The 15,401-nt window shown below is 40.4% G+C and overlaps 1 protein-coding gene across 3 annotated transcripts in view; it reads left to right on the top strand.

Annotated features, from left to right (window-relative positions):
* Positions 1 to 6,573: 6,573 nt before the first annotated feature.
* Positions 6,574 to 15,401, top strand: part of exoc3l2b (exocyst complex component 3-like 2b) — a 114,247-nt gene continuing 105,419 nt past the window's right edge. For 2 of the 3 annotated variants that reach the window (XM_062552360.1, XM_062552362.1), the window contains exon 1: positions 8,668 to 8,805. The gene's annotated coding sequence lies outside the window, so the exon portion shown is untranslated. Of the gene's footprint in view, positions 6,684 to 8,667; positions 8,806 to 15,401 lie in introns of those variants that run through there. The other variant, XM_062552361.1, reaches the window with a different exon arrangement.

The raw sequence follows: 15,401 nt of genomic DNA on the forward strand, positions 1-15,401 counted from the left end.
TGTCACACACACACATGGCAAATAAGTTGCAGGATTGTGGTGCCTTCTCTCATCCTCAAGAGAGCCAGAGAGGCATGGGGGATGGGTGAGAGAGTGTGTGGGGGTCGGTATGCAAATGAGGGGGGGGGGGGGGGGGGGTCATGGGGCTAAGATAGAAAGAGAGAGAGGGAGGGAGGCAGAGGGGTCAAGGAGGAGGCCGTGTGTGTGCGTAACTCTCTGGAAAGCTTGCGCGTGTGTAATGTGTGTGCGGTTACATGTGGTTCTGTGTGTGTAACAGGACCAACATGAAGGCGCGGATGAGGAAAGATACTAACACAGAGCCATCTTCATATGAAAACCTAAATAACTCACTTTCTGTTAATGTGGTTAAAGTCAAAATTGCAGCATAGGTTAATATGATTATTATTATTCATCAACTTGCTTCAAAATATTTTAGCTAAAACTGTGTCCACCACAATCATTAATGCGCTTTTAAAAAACACAAACAACACCAAATTCAAAACTTTGTATATGACTGTCACTACAAACACACTAACTAATACTCTATTAAATTTCATCCAAATTAGTCACTGTTTTCTGCCTATAACACCAACTTTTTGTTCCTTTTATAAGACACCTAGGTTCAAACCTTCGCCATTTCGATATAGTTTTGAAATTCAAAAATCTGTTCGCAATTTCTCTTGGGCAACCCCTCAAGATCATTTTACTGCTAAAATGACATGATTTCGACAAACCGTCTGTTCGCAATTTCTCTTGGGCAACCCCTCAAGATCATTTTACTGCTAAAATGACATGATTTCGACAAACCGTCTAGGAGAAGTGTTTCAAAATACATGATGTGCAAAAATCAGAAAATCTCACATAATTCAAATTCGTTTAATATTTACTATATAGTTCCAATGTAAAAGTTGTTCGGATTAATACAACACACATGCCCACCAAATTTGGTTCATTTTCGTGCATGTATGTGTCAAACACAACAGAAATCGCTCTAGGTGGCGCTATAGAGTCCCTGAGCCACACCCGTGGCCAGAGCTCTGTCTCTGAGTAGCGACGGTAATTCCACATGTAGCTACCAAATTACAAGAGTTTTGGAGCATGCCAAGTTGGTAAAAAAGGGCCGCACGGGCTAAGAGGAAAAGAGAATAATAAGAATAATAAGAATAATCTGAGCAAAAACAATAGGGCCTTGCACCTACGGTGCAGCCGCTGCTACAGCGGCCGCACCTCGGTGCTCGGGCCCTAATAAGAAGAATAATCTGAGCAAAAACAATAGGGCCTTGCACCTACGGTGCAGCCACTTTCAGTGGCCGCACCTCGGTGCTCGGGCCCTAATAATAATCTGAGCAGAAACAATAGGGCCTTGCACCTACGGTGCAGCCACTTTCAGTGGCCGCACCTCGGTGCTCGGGCCCTAAAAATGGGTTAGTAACAGCAGAAGAGTGCTGTCATGTATCCCTACGGATGAGAGAGCTCCCGAGGTGAAAGACCTAGGGTGCCTCTCATTATGCCTCCTCGATCCTCGATGCTCGATCCTCGAGGGGCGTTCCCACTGATCTATAACTAACACTGGATAGACTATCCCATTGTTTCCCCCCCATCATTCTTTATGTAGATCAGTGAGGATCGAGGCATCGAGGAGCGAGGGAGGACGTATAAACGCTACATGAAACGCACCCCTAGATCTGAGCAAGGACACTCTGCCAACTGAAAGAGCCTTAGGGGTTCATTGGTGTACAGAGTCAGACACCTTAAGGTTCAGAGTGAACGTGCCAGAAAGACCAACCACAAGAAGAGGAATACTCTCGATAGTGAGCTCGGTCTATGATCCTCTGGGCCTAGTGGCTCCATGTATCCTCCCAGCTAAACTGATTTTGAGAGAACTTTGCCAAGAGAAATTGAGCTGGGATGAGGAGGTCGGCGAAAGGCACTCACGAAAGTGGCTTCAGTGGCTTGCAGAGTGTACAGGTGTATCAAGCCGGATGACTTTGGTCCCACTCTCAAAGCTCAGATACACAATTTCTCAGATGCAAGTGAGAGCGGTTACGGCACAGCTTCATACATTCTGTTTACTGGTAAGGATGGACAGAAGTGCTGCACACTGCTTATGGCTATGTCCAGGGTAGCACCTCTGAAGAAAATAACAGTCCCTAGAATGGAGCTGACTGCCGCAGTCATAGCAGTAAAAGTGGACAGACTGTTGAAACGGAAAATGGAGACCACACTTGAAGAGTCTGTTTTTTGGACGGACAGTCTGACTGTACTTAGGTACATAGAGAGTGATGCTTTACGCTTTAAGACCTTTGTGGCCAATCGGGTTGCATTCATTCGAGAAGCTACTGTACCATCTCAGTGGAGATACGTGAATAGTTCACGCAATCCAGCGGACATAGCTTCAAGAGGTATGAGGTTTACATCACTCATCAAGAATGACAACTGGATTCATGGTCCACATTTCCTTTGTGAAGATAGGCGTGAATGGCCTACAAGACCTGACATACACAGCACCATGGATGAGATCAGTGAAATCAGAAGGACAACCATAGTCAGTCTTGTCAGCACAACCAAAGTTGCAGCCCTGACAAAGTTGGTGGAATACTACTCTGACTGGTATAGATTGAAGAGAGCTGTTGCGTGGATGCTGCGTTTGAAAGACTTGCTTCACTACTTCGCTATCAAGAGAAAGGAAAGCGAAGCAGCTGTTGCTTTAATGGAGACAGATGAAAGAGAACAGAGCTTGAAAGTTCAAGAAGAATTGAAAGGATTGAGAGTCATTAGAAAAGAAACCTTTATTAGTGCAGGATTTGGAGGATGCAGAAATTGTGTTGATACGTCACAGCCAAAATGAGATGTATCCAGAGGAGTTGGCCTCACTCCAAGGTAAAGATGCCCAAGTTAAGAAGTCTAGTCCGCTCTACAGATTGGATCCTGTTTTGCAAGATGGTGTCATCAGAGTGGGTGGTCGATTGAATAAGTCAGCCATGCCTGAAGAATCCAGATGCCCGGCTGTGCTACACAAGGATCACCACCTTGCAAAGCTGATTCTGCTGCATGTCCACCGTCAGAATGATCACTGTGGAAGAAATCAGTTAATTGCAAAGGTCAGACAGCGATACTGGATTCCAGGATTGAACAGAGCCACTCGTACAGTGATATCCAAATGCATTACATGCAGGAGACTACAAGCAAAGCCTGCAGAGCAAAAGATGGCAGACTTACTTGAGGAACGGGTACTCCCAGACCAGCCTCCTTTTACGCATGTAGGCGTAGACTATTTTGGACCCTTTGAGGTCAGAAGGGCACGAAGCATGGTGAAACGCTACGGCGTCCTGTTCACATGCCTTGCTCTTAGAGCTATCCACATAGAGGTGGCTCACTCTTTAGATACCTCATCGTGTGTCAATGCCATCCGAAGATTTATCAGCAGAAGAGGTCAAGTGTCTACTATGCGCTCGGACAATGGCACAAATTTTATTGGTGCCGAGAGAGAACTCCGAGAGGCCCTAGAAGAGCTTTGATCACATCAAATCAGAGATGACCTGATGCAGAAGGGTATCACCTGGATTTTTAATACCCCGACTGCCTCCCACCAAGGTGGAATATGGGAACAACAGATTCGCACTGTCAGGAAGGTGTTGAATTCTGTATTGAGACAGCAGGTGTTGGATGATGACGGCCTTCACACTCTGCTTTGCGAAGTTGAAGCAATCATCAATGACCGTCCTTTAACTGCTGCCTCCGATGACCCCAACGACCTAGAGGTTTTGACTCCCAATCATCTTCTGTTAATGAAGAAACAACCAGCTCTTCCGCCTTGCGTGTTTAACAGGGATGATGTCTACTCCCGCAGAAGATGGAGACAAATTCAATATATGGCCAACTTATTTTGGTCAAGATGGACCCAGGAATACCTCCCGTTGCTACAGGAACGACAGAAGTGGCATACTCACAAGAGAAATTTCACACCTGGCGACCTTGTGCTCATTGTGGATAGTTCTGCCCCAAGGAATGCCTGGCTGACTGGAAGAATCCGGCAGACCTACCCAGATGCAAGAGGAGCCGTCCGACGGGTTCAAGTTCAAACCAAGACTAGCCTGTTAGATAGACCAACTAACAAACTCTGTCTTTTGCAGGAAGCAGAATGAGTCCAGAAAGGACTACTGATGGATCTAAAATCTGAAGTTTGATTGATAGATTAAATGATTATGTACAGTAGATGTTGATATGGATATGGCTCTATTTGTAAGTTTGCAATTGTTATGCATCCTGCCTATACAATTAGGGGCCGGAGTGTTAGAGCCATAGATTATAATTCATATTTGTTTATTATTTGTATGAGTATTTTTGTAATTTATTTATATCATTTCATGAAAGAGAGAATAATTTCATCTAGAGTTAATAGTAATTTAAAAATGTTAAAATGAACAAGGACTCTTAATTTGATAGTGTGCGTAAAGACGCATTTTTGGCTTGTAGAACGTTACAGAAGATGGATGGATTGGAGAGCACGGTTGCACACAGTTTTTTGACCGTGCTTGACGTGCTTGTCGTGTTGAGAGATTAGAATACAGAAAGATTGTAACAGGAAGAAACATTTCATTTATTGTTTATAGGTAAAGTGACATTTTCTTAGATAAAGATTTTTTGTTGAACACACGTTTTTGCACGCGTCCATTATTTCCCAATTCATGAATGACACATATACTGGATCTGCTGCCATAACACCATATAAGAGAACTATTCTGCATCTGTAGTCACTGTGTCACATGACTTGGGAGGTATTGGAAAAAAGTACAATGTTCTATAGGAAATGTATGGATTTAAATAAATATCATACAAAAGGAGTGTGCATAAAATGCCAAAGAGGTGTGTCTGATTAGTCCCATGGTTTGAAGTCACTGGGTGTCTTGGGATATATTGAAAAAAGAAAAGTATGCATTAACATTCAAATCTTCCTACAAAATATAGAGTATGCGGGTAGGGCCTAAAGAGATATGAGATTAGTCCCATATACTGTACAGTAGAATAACTTTTTTGCATTGTGTCACTGGGTCATGGCTTGGGAGATATTGAGAAAATGAGACGCTCATATATAAAATAGTGTGCACAAAATGAGGTGTGTCTGATTAGTCCCATAGGAGAACTTTCCACAGTCACTTAGGTCACATGGCTTGGAAGGTATTGAACAAAGTAGAATGTTTTGTATGGGAAATATATTTCTTTCAATTATTCCTATAAGATAGAGTGTGCATACAAGGCCCATAAAATAGCCATACAAAAAGAGTGTGCATAAAATGCCTATAAAAAGAGATGTATCTGATTAGTCCCATTATGGATAACCATTCTGCATAAGTTTGAAGTCACTGGGTCACATGACACCAATGTTGTTGACAAAAAGACTCACTAAAGTACAAAAGTATGAAGGCAATTTAGAAAGTACTTTATAGATGTCCCTAAGAGGTCGGTGAAACCCAAAGCAATGAATATTTAGCATCTGTTGAATAACCAACATCAAACAAACCTCACCTGAGATACATTGTCTTCCTTCTTGAATCTTCTTCAAAAGGAGAGATTGTTTTTATAAGAACACCACACTCTCCCCTTTGCTAGTGGCTGCGTGCATTGTTTTCATCAGTATTCAAACATTACAAAAAGAAAATCACACTCACACACAGTAGTTCTTTCGCTGTCTGATGTCTTTTTTTCAGTAAGGGTTACAAACAGATGTTTCAGCCAAATGGCCTCTTTTATGAGACTTCCTTGTTTTTAGAGCCAAACTGCTTATGTTTAATTACCACCACCTGTATCCAGTGTATAGGTGTATAGAATTGTCCACTTTGTGTGATCCAACATATTGGGCCAAGAGACAAAGACACTCAAATCTGATGAGCTTTTGAAAATTCTAAGATTGTGAGTTGCCACGTTCACAAATCGGAGTAACATTAAAACATCTCCACAACCTTAGAAATCCAGGTCTTCCCTTAATGGGGATCATCCGTTTCTAAAACTGAAGTTCATATAGGGCTTCAGCCGGCTGCCTATATGTAACATCTACCATTTCAAGGTTACCACATTCACATAAACAATAACCAACTCTAGAGGTCGCCAAAGTGCTATTCCCCTGGCCTCCCTCTACCCTGATGCACTAAAACAGAAGTTACACTCATTTTGTCTGTATTCAAATAGATGCCCCCCCCCCTCACTCTCTGTAATATAAACATACACACAGTCTCTCTCACAATCATTGACCCTCTCACACACACACACACACACTTCTCTCTATTTGAGATATGTGAGTGTACATGTATATGTGTATGTGTATATGTGCATAGCTCCTTCTCGTTTCAGTCTGCCTACATTGAAAGAATTTTCCAATTATAAAATGAATGGGCTTATCAAAGCCAGCATCCTTAAACTGACTTGACTGTATTCAAAAGGAAGTCTTCCTGTTGAGGCCTTTAGGCGCTGGGGGCAGGGGTGCTTGAGGAAAGGGGATGGCCCATTTCCTCAGGAAAAAAAGCATCACCGGCACACTACAAAACAAGCCTGCCAGGAAATAGTTCCAGCCCGGCTGATCCAGAGGTGCATTCTGGTTTCGCTGCACCAGTGGGACAGCCCAGCAACCGAGGAATTGGAAATGCCACTATTCTGACAGATTCAACAGTTCTCATGTGCTGAGCAAGGTAAGAGTTGTTTTTTTTAGCTATGAGCTGCTAAGCTTCTAAATGCTGCCTCACAAAATTCTTCCAGTTATATTTTTGTCGATTTACAAAATCCAGTTACGAAATAGACTCTTCAGAAGAATGGGGGGGACCTGTTATAATATCTGTGAATTGTTGTACATTTTCTTCAAGGTTTTTGATGACTTTGCTAGGTTCATTTTGTTTTATGGTGGTTATCATTTCTTTGAAATAAATATAATATATATGTCTTAATTATAAATGTCTTTATTATTACTCACTGTTAGGGATGGTCTGAGGAATAGTTTAGTATCTGTTTCATTATTTTGAACACTACGCTTATAGCATTCCAGTTCAGCAAGGGTATCTTTAGAGCATTTGCAGAGAGAGCTACAATCCCACATGTAGGCAAATACACCTTCCTATCATTTGTTTTTGTTTAGCACTTTTTGGTTCATTGACATTTTATCTCCTAATCTCAATTTTTCACTTGCACCCTTCAAATCTCAACAACAAAAAAACAATCTCTTAGCCTTTTCATGGAGCTGTTGTTGCAGGCCTGCAACAATTCCATGCATGATTAACTGCAGGTAGAAATAAAGACGACGAAAATCTAATTTCACTAAGCAAAAATGTCAAATGTGAGTCAAATGCTTTTCATAAGTGACTTCCATGGAGATACTAAGACAAAGTAGTAGAACAATGTGAATGTATTCTTTTTCTCCTTGTGTTTTTGCTAAATGAAATTGCAGAATTGATTTGTAACTCACAAAGATTTCAGTTTTTTAAAGGAACATTGGATTTGATCACTGTGATGCAAATACCGAATTACAGGATTACCAAATCCCAGACCTTAAAATAGATCCCAAACCAAGTTAAAAGTTTTGAAAAACCCAAAGGGCAGGTTTGATCCGGATCAAATAATTGGACTACATGTGATCTTATTTTGAAATACCTCTTTTGCATTTGAAAAGCCCAATTTGCAAGATTTGGTCCTATTGCAGTATTATTACAGTGCTTTTGCAAAACTGGGCTCAGATGACAAAAGTGGCACTCCGATGACAATAGTAAGACATGCTGAACTCAGTCCTGAAAATGCTTACTGGACTATTTACACTGTTCAGGATCACAAAGGACAAAGGGCCTGTTGGCATTTGGATGCATCCACTGTTTACATGTCAACTCCTTAGCTATTACAACAACAGAATGGAAGGTCTCAGTTCATGGTGGTGGTATGTTCTATGTCTATTTGTAGCTGCGTTGCCTAGGTGTCTCCATCCAATGTATATTCCAATGTTTTGTGAAGCAGATGGCATAGTCCTATCATATCCACATTTGGTGGCAACCAAACATTTAATGATGTTAAAGTTATCATGCTACAACATGAACTGGACTATACAGAAGCAGTTTTTATTACTGTAGGCCTATACAATATAGTAGCCTATATTTTTGCGCACACGGTTTAAGATGTTATATTTTTATTTACTTAGGCCTACTTCATGGATAATGTATTTAACACCATTAATTAGGGCTAATTATTAAGCTCTGTAGACTATCCTCTGGCATTATTCCATCCCAAGTAGGTGTAATTCTGTTTCCATTGGTAGATGGATGGATAGGCTAGTTGTTCATGCATTCATTGAGTAGGCCTAGGCATGTTGATTCTAAACACGACAGCATGATCACCTCAGGGATATCAATGGTTGTAGTGCTGTGCAAATATTATCTGCTGCGTGAAAATGGTAGAGGAAAATGAGTCCTCTAGACAGACAGCTAGCACGTCTGCCAGTCAAGTAGCCTTCAGAGGAGATATTTTTGGTAGGCTTGTCTGTCCGTTTTTATAACAATGACATCGAGCTCAACAGTCATCAAACGCCATAAAAGTCTGGCGCTCCTCATAGGTTTGTAGGCGTGGGCGTAGGCCTATCATTCTTTTGCGGGAGTCTTGAGGAACCATCCCCCAGGTTAAACTCCAACAAAACGTTGGTAGCCTACTGTAGGTTGATGACACATCTTGGTCTGCAGCGAGCCGCCTAGTAAACGTTAATTCACCTGGATTTATATATATATTTAAATATAAGTTTGCCATTGGGCTACAGCGCTTAAGGATCTAGCCATGGGTAATGTAAGTAGCCAAACGTTTCTCTTCTATCTTCACTCGTTAAACAATGTTAAGCTATCTACGGGACATGTTACGGAGGGCGAACGACAATCCTCAGAATTGTTTGTAGCAACAATACCATAGCCTATAGGGAATAACAATAATAAAACCATTGCTTTAGCATCTGAATTAGGCTATTAACTGCATAACCTAGGCAATGAAGGCCTACGGTCGAATGATTATTATATTATCACGGGACAAGGCCGGGGCACTCCATAAGTGGGTGTAGCCTATCCTGGATTGCAATTGTGTGACCTTCACAGCACAGGTGAATGGTTAAATGATAGCCTACATTCATTCACCAGCCTTAACGGAAAAGTAAGCCATAAGAAATAGTAGCCTACAGTTGAGAAATATCCAAACATGTCGTTTTTCCGCCAAATAAGCTTAGGCGCTATTCTCTTTTCAGACAAGTTTTACTCTATGTAGGATAGGCAGCATTGTAACTACAAACGTTAGACCTTGATCTAGCGGTGTAAGGTTAAATATTGACCAAATATTCCAAGAGTAGAAAAGGGTGTGTGATTATGGAAAAACACCTGGTTTATGGCAGTTTTATGGCAGGCTATGCCTAGGCCAGTGGTTCTCAAACTTTTCACAATGAGAGAGCATTATACTCTCCAAGTAGACTACCGCAATGCTTGTAGCCTACTGTTTTGCATTGTTTTGTTTTGTTTTCTCAAGAAAGATAAAAACTAAATATAAAAAAAAGTAATTACCCTACATAGGCCTATATTTTTTTGAAATGTCATTTGAAGTGATTATTTTGTCTTCATTAAATAAAACATGCTGTGGTAGGCCTACTTTGGAGACTCCCAGAGTAGGCTACCACAACAGAGTCTGCGTGCCACCAGTGGGCCTCGGCAATTTTCCTCTGTCCCTTGCCGTTTTGAAGCCTAAGGATTAAAGCCTTCTAATAGCATGAATTTGTGATAGGCTACAGCACCCCCCCCCCCCCCCCCCCCACCCACACACATTTTTTTTAACAGGCCTAGCCTACATCAATCTCTGAACTTTCAAAGCTTTAAGTGGAAAGTTTTGACAATCAAACAAAATCAAATCTTTTAAAACATTTGAAAAGTAGGACTAAGGGTCCTGAGGTAACTGAGGTAACAATCGCAAACTAATTTACACAATCCAGTCAGGAGACCAGGCATCGCACAGGTCTGTCCAAAGTTGTTCTGTGATGGATTATGAATCACAGGGCCCCTGAGCACGGACATAAAAAGGCCCCCCCTGCCCTAACTTAGTAAATCAGTAATAGTAAGGAGGAAGGAAGGAGGAAAACTAGTGAACTAGAAAGCAATTCCAAGAAATTAAATTCCATGAAAATGGCAAAAATGAAATGTGAAAGGGAGTAAAAGAGAGAGAATGGGGATTTAGAGCACATTAACAGTATATTGTTTTATTCCACTGCTCGGTTGAGTTCCCCATTGTCCTGCGTTCTATAAGGGTGTGCATTAACTTTAGATTTACGCACGGCTATGAAGTAGCCTAGTTCCAATTTGTTGGCCGTATCACACTTGAATATTAATTCGCCAAACTTGTTGTGAAGTTTAAATGCACTGTCACGTTACATACAAGCTGTAAAATACAGACGTTCAGATCATAGTAACGTTTAGCATATGACAGAGGTGTCATTTAGCTAGTTAGGTGGCAGTAGTCTAAGAAAAATAGCAATCTTTCAAAGTTAACGTAAGTAGTAATTTAATGTATGTGATAGACAGATAAAGGCTTGAAATGGATGAATGGATGGAGGTAAGGCTGGATGGAAGGTGCCTAGACATACAGTAGTGGTGACATAGTGGTGGTTGCTAGGTTGTTACTAGGGTAATTGAGATTGTTGTTAAGGTGTTGCTAAGACACATACAGTTGTTGCTATGCCAAATAAGGTGGTTGCTATTCTGGTTGCTAAGTTGAGATGGTTTGATGGATGTTGATAATAGTTTAATGGATGGATGAATTCTTAGAAGATGTGGTTACTACTCTGCTATATAAAGTGGTAGGCTACCTGTTGATAAGGACAATTTCCAAACCGATAATATATTAATATGATAACACAACAGTATGAAGCTCTTCATCCAAATCCAAATAGGCAACTAGGCCTAATTTCTTTTATAGCCAATTTGATAATGAACATTGATAGTTCACTGGATGATACTGAAGTCATGCATTTATGGTTGTTTTTTTCCTGTTAGAAACTCTGCAACTTGAACAAGAGCATGAGGGATCACAGCACGAGATAATTTGTGTATGCTATTATGTGTGAATTAAATGAAGAAGTGAAATCTTCAGTGGTCATATGCAGGCTCATGTAGCCTAAATAGGCATATCATCGCATTGCACTTATCCTGACTGTAGAAGAGCATTTAGCATACTGTGGTTATCGCAGGTGCACACAAACATCACAGTTTGACCAGGCTATGTTATGTTGGCAGAACGATTATGTACCTGTAGGCCTACAGTATGTTTTTCAAACTGGTGAAATATTCATCAATGATAATTTATGCAGGCTTGTGCAGCCTGAATTAGACTGATATAATTTAGCATTCATCCTGGCGGTAACTTTAGATCAAGCAATGAACTCAAAATATTTGATGAAACTGATTACCTCAAATTATTTAGCTACGCTAACATATTCTTTAAGTAATATCTACTTAAAATGAGACTTTTCTTAAGCTCAAAATCTTTAAGGACAAGGATCAAATTAAAAATAATAATGTGAGAAATATGTTTTTAGTAATTACTACATTAGCCAGACAAGCTCTTTAGACTTCAAATCTTTGAGAAAATGAACAACATTAAAACAAATAACTTCAACAAACAAACATTTTAAGTAATTACTACTCGAAACTCTAAACTTTATTCACACTCATTTTTTTTGAGGACGTTGATGAACTGAAACATAATAATTTGACAATCAAAAATTTTAAGTAATCACTACTTAAATCTTGGATAAGTTCAATGAACCTGATCATTTTGAAATCATTGTTAAATCTAGCAAATTTGACACTAAAGATGGAATCGATTTTTTTAAGTTAACGCTCCTAATAATATATTAATATTAACTCTATTGAAACACATTTTATTTACTGTTTATATTTACTATTTTCCTCAAAAACAAACATATTTTGTTTGTATGATCCAAATGAAAAGACAATTTCACTGCACATTCCATTTATTTAAGATCTACATTTGAATTCTAACAGAACAACCTCCCCAGCAATGGGGTTAATACAAAACATCAAAGAAATAACAACCATTTCGTCAACAAAGGTAAAAATACTCAAATAACAAGGCCAACATAAATAAAAAGTCAAAAAGTTGATTGAGTATTAAAATGCTGGCACTACCAACAATGAGATTTGGAAAACAGACTGCATACTCATCCATCATCAGCAATTAATTTTTAAGGCTAAGTAGTCTAGGAGGTAACGACTTCTGGTCATCCAAACCTATTATAATTTTTTGAATGAAATTAAATGCGTAAGACAATTGCTTTGGATAATCAACATGGTGCATAAATTAAGGCAAACAGTAAAATTAACGCATCTGTCAACTCTGTTATATCACACTCAACAATAGCTCCCTCAAGAACTATAGAATGGATAGCATGACCAAACTTCACAAGGGAGTCCGTATCACTTGAGACAGTGGGAATAGCTACAGCTGCATCCGAGAGGTCAGGCAGGTCAATTTCTGCCTGAAGAACATGACAGTAATTAGTTAATGAGTAGAGTAGTAAGTGAAAAACACTATATGTGTATTTCATATAATATGAAATACCAGTGAATGAAAAGTTCAGGCAAAATTCCCAAATATAATGGAATGGATTGGTCCGCACACTGGGTAGGCTCCAAAAATACACTTTATTTACTTCATAAAAGGCAATGTTTCAAAAACGTTGCCTTTTATGAAGTAAATAAAGTGTATTTTTGGAGCCTACCCAGTGTGCGGACCAATCCATTCCATTATATCTATATTTTTGTCCGGCACCTGGACTATTTCTGTGGATGTGCGCACCCCAACCAAACGCTAAAATTCCCAATTATGACATAGTGTAGTATGATTTAATTGCTATTCTGTTGGCTAGGAAGATGAAGTCAGAAGAATAGTAATCCTATGCATATATTAAATAATACTATAGTACAAGCGACATATAAACACAAGACACAACCTCCTGCTTAGTTTTTCTATGAAATCGTGAGAGATGAATTTTCAGTGCATTGATAGACTGGAAGGACCAAATGCATGAGTGGTGTATGCATGGTCATGGGCTGACCCTTGAAAACTGACTGCGATTTAATCGATAATGTCAAAATACTGTAACTGAGCCTGTGTCTTGGAAAAGGCGTCACATAACCACATAGCCAACCCATTTTGGTATATAAAGAGTCATTGCACGAGAAAACCAGGCAGAACAAGCAGGAGGTGGGAAGAAGGGGGTCGGCCAAATCGGCTCATACTTTGTATATGTGATAAGTATGTGGAAGTATGAACAGCCATATACTTAAAACCCTCCAGCTGTTTTTTGTTATGGAGTTCTGGGACCCCTCTCAGAGACCCTCAAAAATCCAACAATTCATGGCTGAAAATGACTGAAATTGCCATTTCTACCCTGATTATCCTGATAAAGATATGAACACGAGCTTTATGTTTCCATAGAGCCTAGGTAGCATAGTTTTAAAGACCAAAAGGTGCACCGAGGGGTTATCTACGCCACTGAAAGCAGAATTTTCATCCCTCTAAAATTGGTCATTTTTAGGAGGCATTATCTCACATTCGCAGTGGCTTTGGTGGATGGTTTTACTGTTGCTGGACAGAGGAACATCTTCTGATTCAAAAACAATGGTCGTCTAATTGGGCCACACATAATGTGCGCCGTGCCAGGAGGGTCTTTCCGGTATTTTTTCGGATTTTGGAGTATAATAAACCAGGTAATAATATCTCACTATAGGGTAATTTATGGTCAATTTTTGTGTCACTGTATGACAAATTGTTAAAGAAAGCTTTAATTAACTAGAAAAGCACTCAAAGAGTGCAGACCTCTGCATGCATTGATGCTCTTGGTTGTCATACATTTGAAACTAGACTATTCAGATCGTCACCGAGTGGCCATACCATGCCATTACATCGCAAACATCTGGCATTAAATCTGTTTGTGATGTAATGCCATGGTATGGCCATGTGATGGCGATCTGAATATGGTTTATCATAGGCCAAAACACGACAAATTCTGCTAAAGACCCTCCTGGCACGGCACACATTATGTGTGGCCCAATTAGACGACAATTGTTTTTGAATCAGTAGATGTTCCTTTCTCCAGCAACAGTAAAACCATCCACCAAAGCCACTGCGAATACGAGATAATGCTTCTTAAAAATTAGAGGGGGGGACATTCTGCTTTCAGTGGTGTAGATAACCCCTTGGTGCACCTTTTGGTCTTTAAAACTATGCTACCTAGGCTCTATGGAAATATAAAGCTTATGTTCATATCTTTATCAGGATAATCAGGGTAGAAATGGCAATTTCAGTCATTTTCAGCCATGAATTGTTGGATTTTTGAGGGTCTCTGAGAGGGGTCCCAGAACTCCATAACAAAAAACAGCTGGAGGGTTTTAAGTATATGGCTGTTCATAGTTCCACATACTTATCACATATACAAAGTATGAGCCGATTTGGCCGACCCCCTTCTTCCCACCTCTGCCTGGTTTTCTCATGCAATGACTCTAAAATCTAAAGTCTAAGGTGTTATCCCTTCCTTGATACAAAAACCTCCACTCAACTCTAGCCTTTGTGTATCCCTATGGAGAGATGCAAATTGAGATTAAGCTGATTTGCACCTGTGTCAAGGGCCAGCTGCTCAAGGCCCTATCAAGTTTAATTGACAGCCAGTTAAATTGAACCTGCATTATACTGCTCTCTGCTCAGCTCTCTCTGTCAAACCATTCACTCATCCACACACACACACACACACACACACACACACACACACACACACACACACCTGACTGCAGCACTTCATATATACCACACTTCTCCATGCTCTCCACAACTTTCTCACCTTAACCTAACTCCCCCACTTCACTGCATCATAGAAAGCCACACTCCTTACATCCACTCACACATGCACACACGCACGCACGCACGCACGCACGCACGCACGCACGCACGCACGCACGCACGCACGCACGCACGCACGCACGCACGCACGCACGCACACACACACACACACACACACACACACACACACACACACACACACACACCTGACTGCAGCACTTCATATATAGACCGGTTTCAGCCCCCTACCAACCGTCGTCAAGAACGAAGTGTCTACCCTCCTGGGTGTCTCCAGGTTGTTGTTTTATCCATAATGCGTTGTGTAATTCAGCTCATACAAAACCAATACATTGAGAGAGAGAGAGAGAGAAAAACAGGACGCAAACTTTTTTCGGTGAAAACCTTCCTTTACTGTTCTTGGTTTGATCACGTGATCACTCATATGAGGCTCATCCAGTTACGCCCACCCAAAATATCATATAGCTGAAGCGACGTTT

Source organism: Sardina pilchardus, chromosome 13, assembly GCF_963854185.1.
Source record: "Sardina pilchardus chromosome 13, fSarPil1.1, whole genome shotgun sequence".
Classification (NCBI taxonomy): Eukaryota; Metazoa; Chordata; class Actinopteri; order Clupeiformes; family Clupeidae; genus Sardina; species Sardina pilchardus.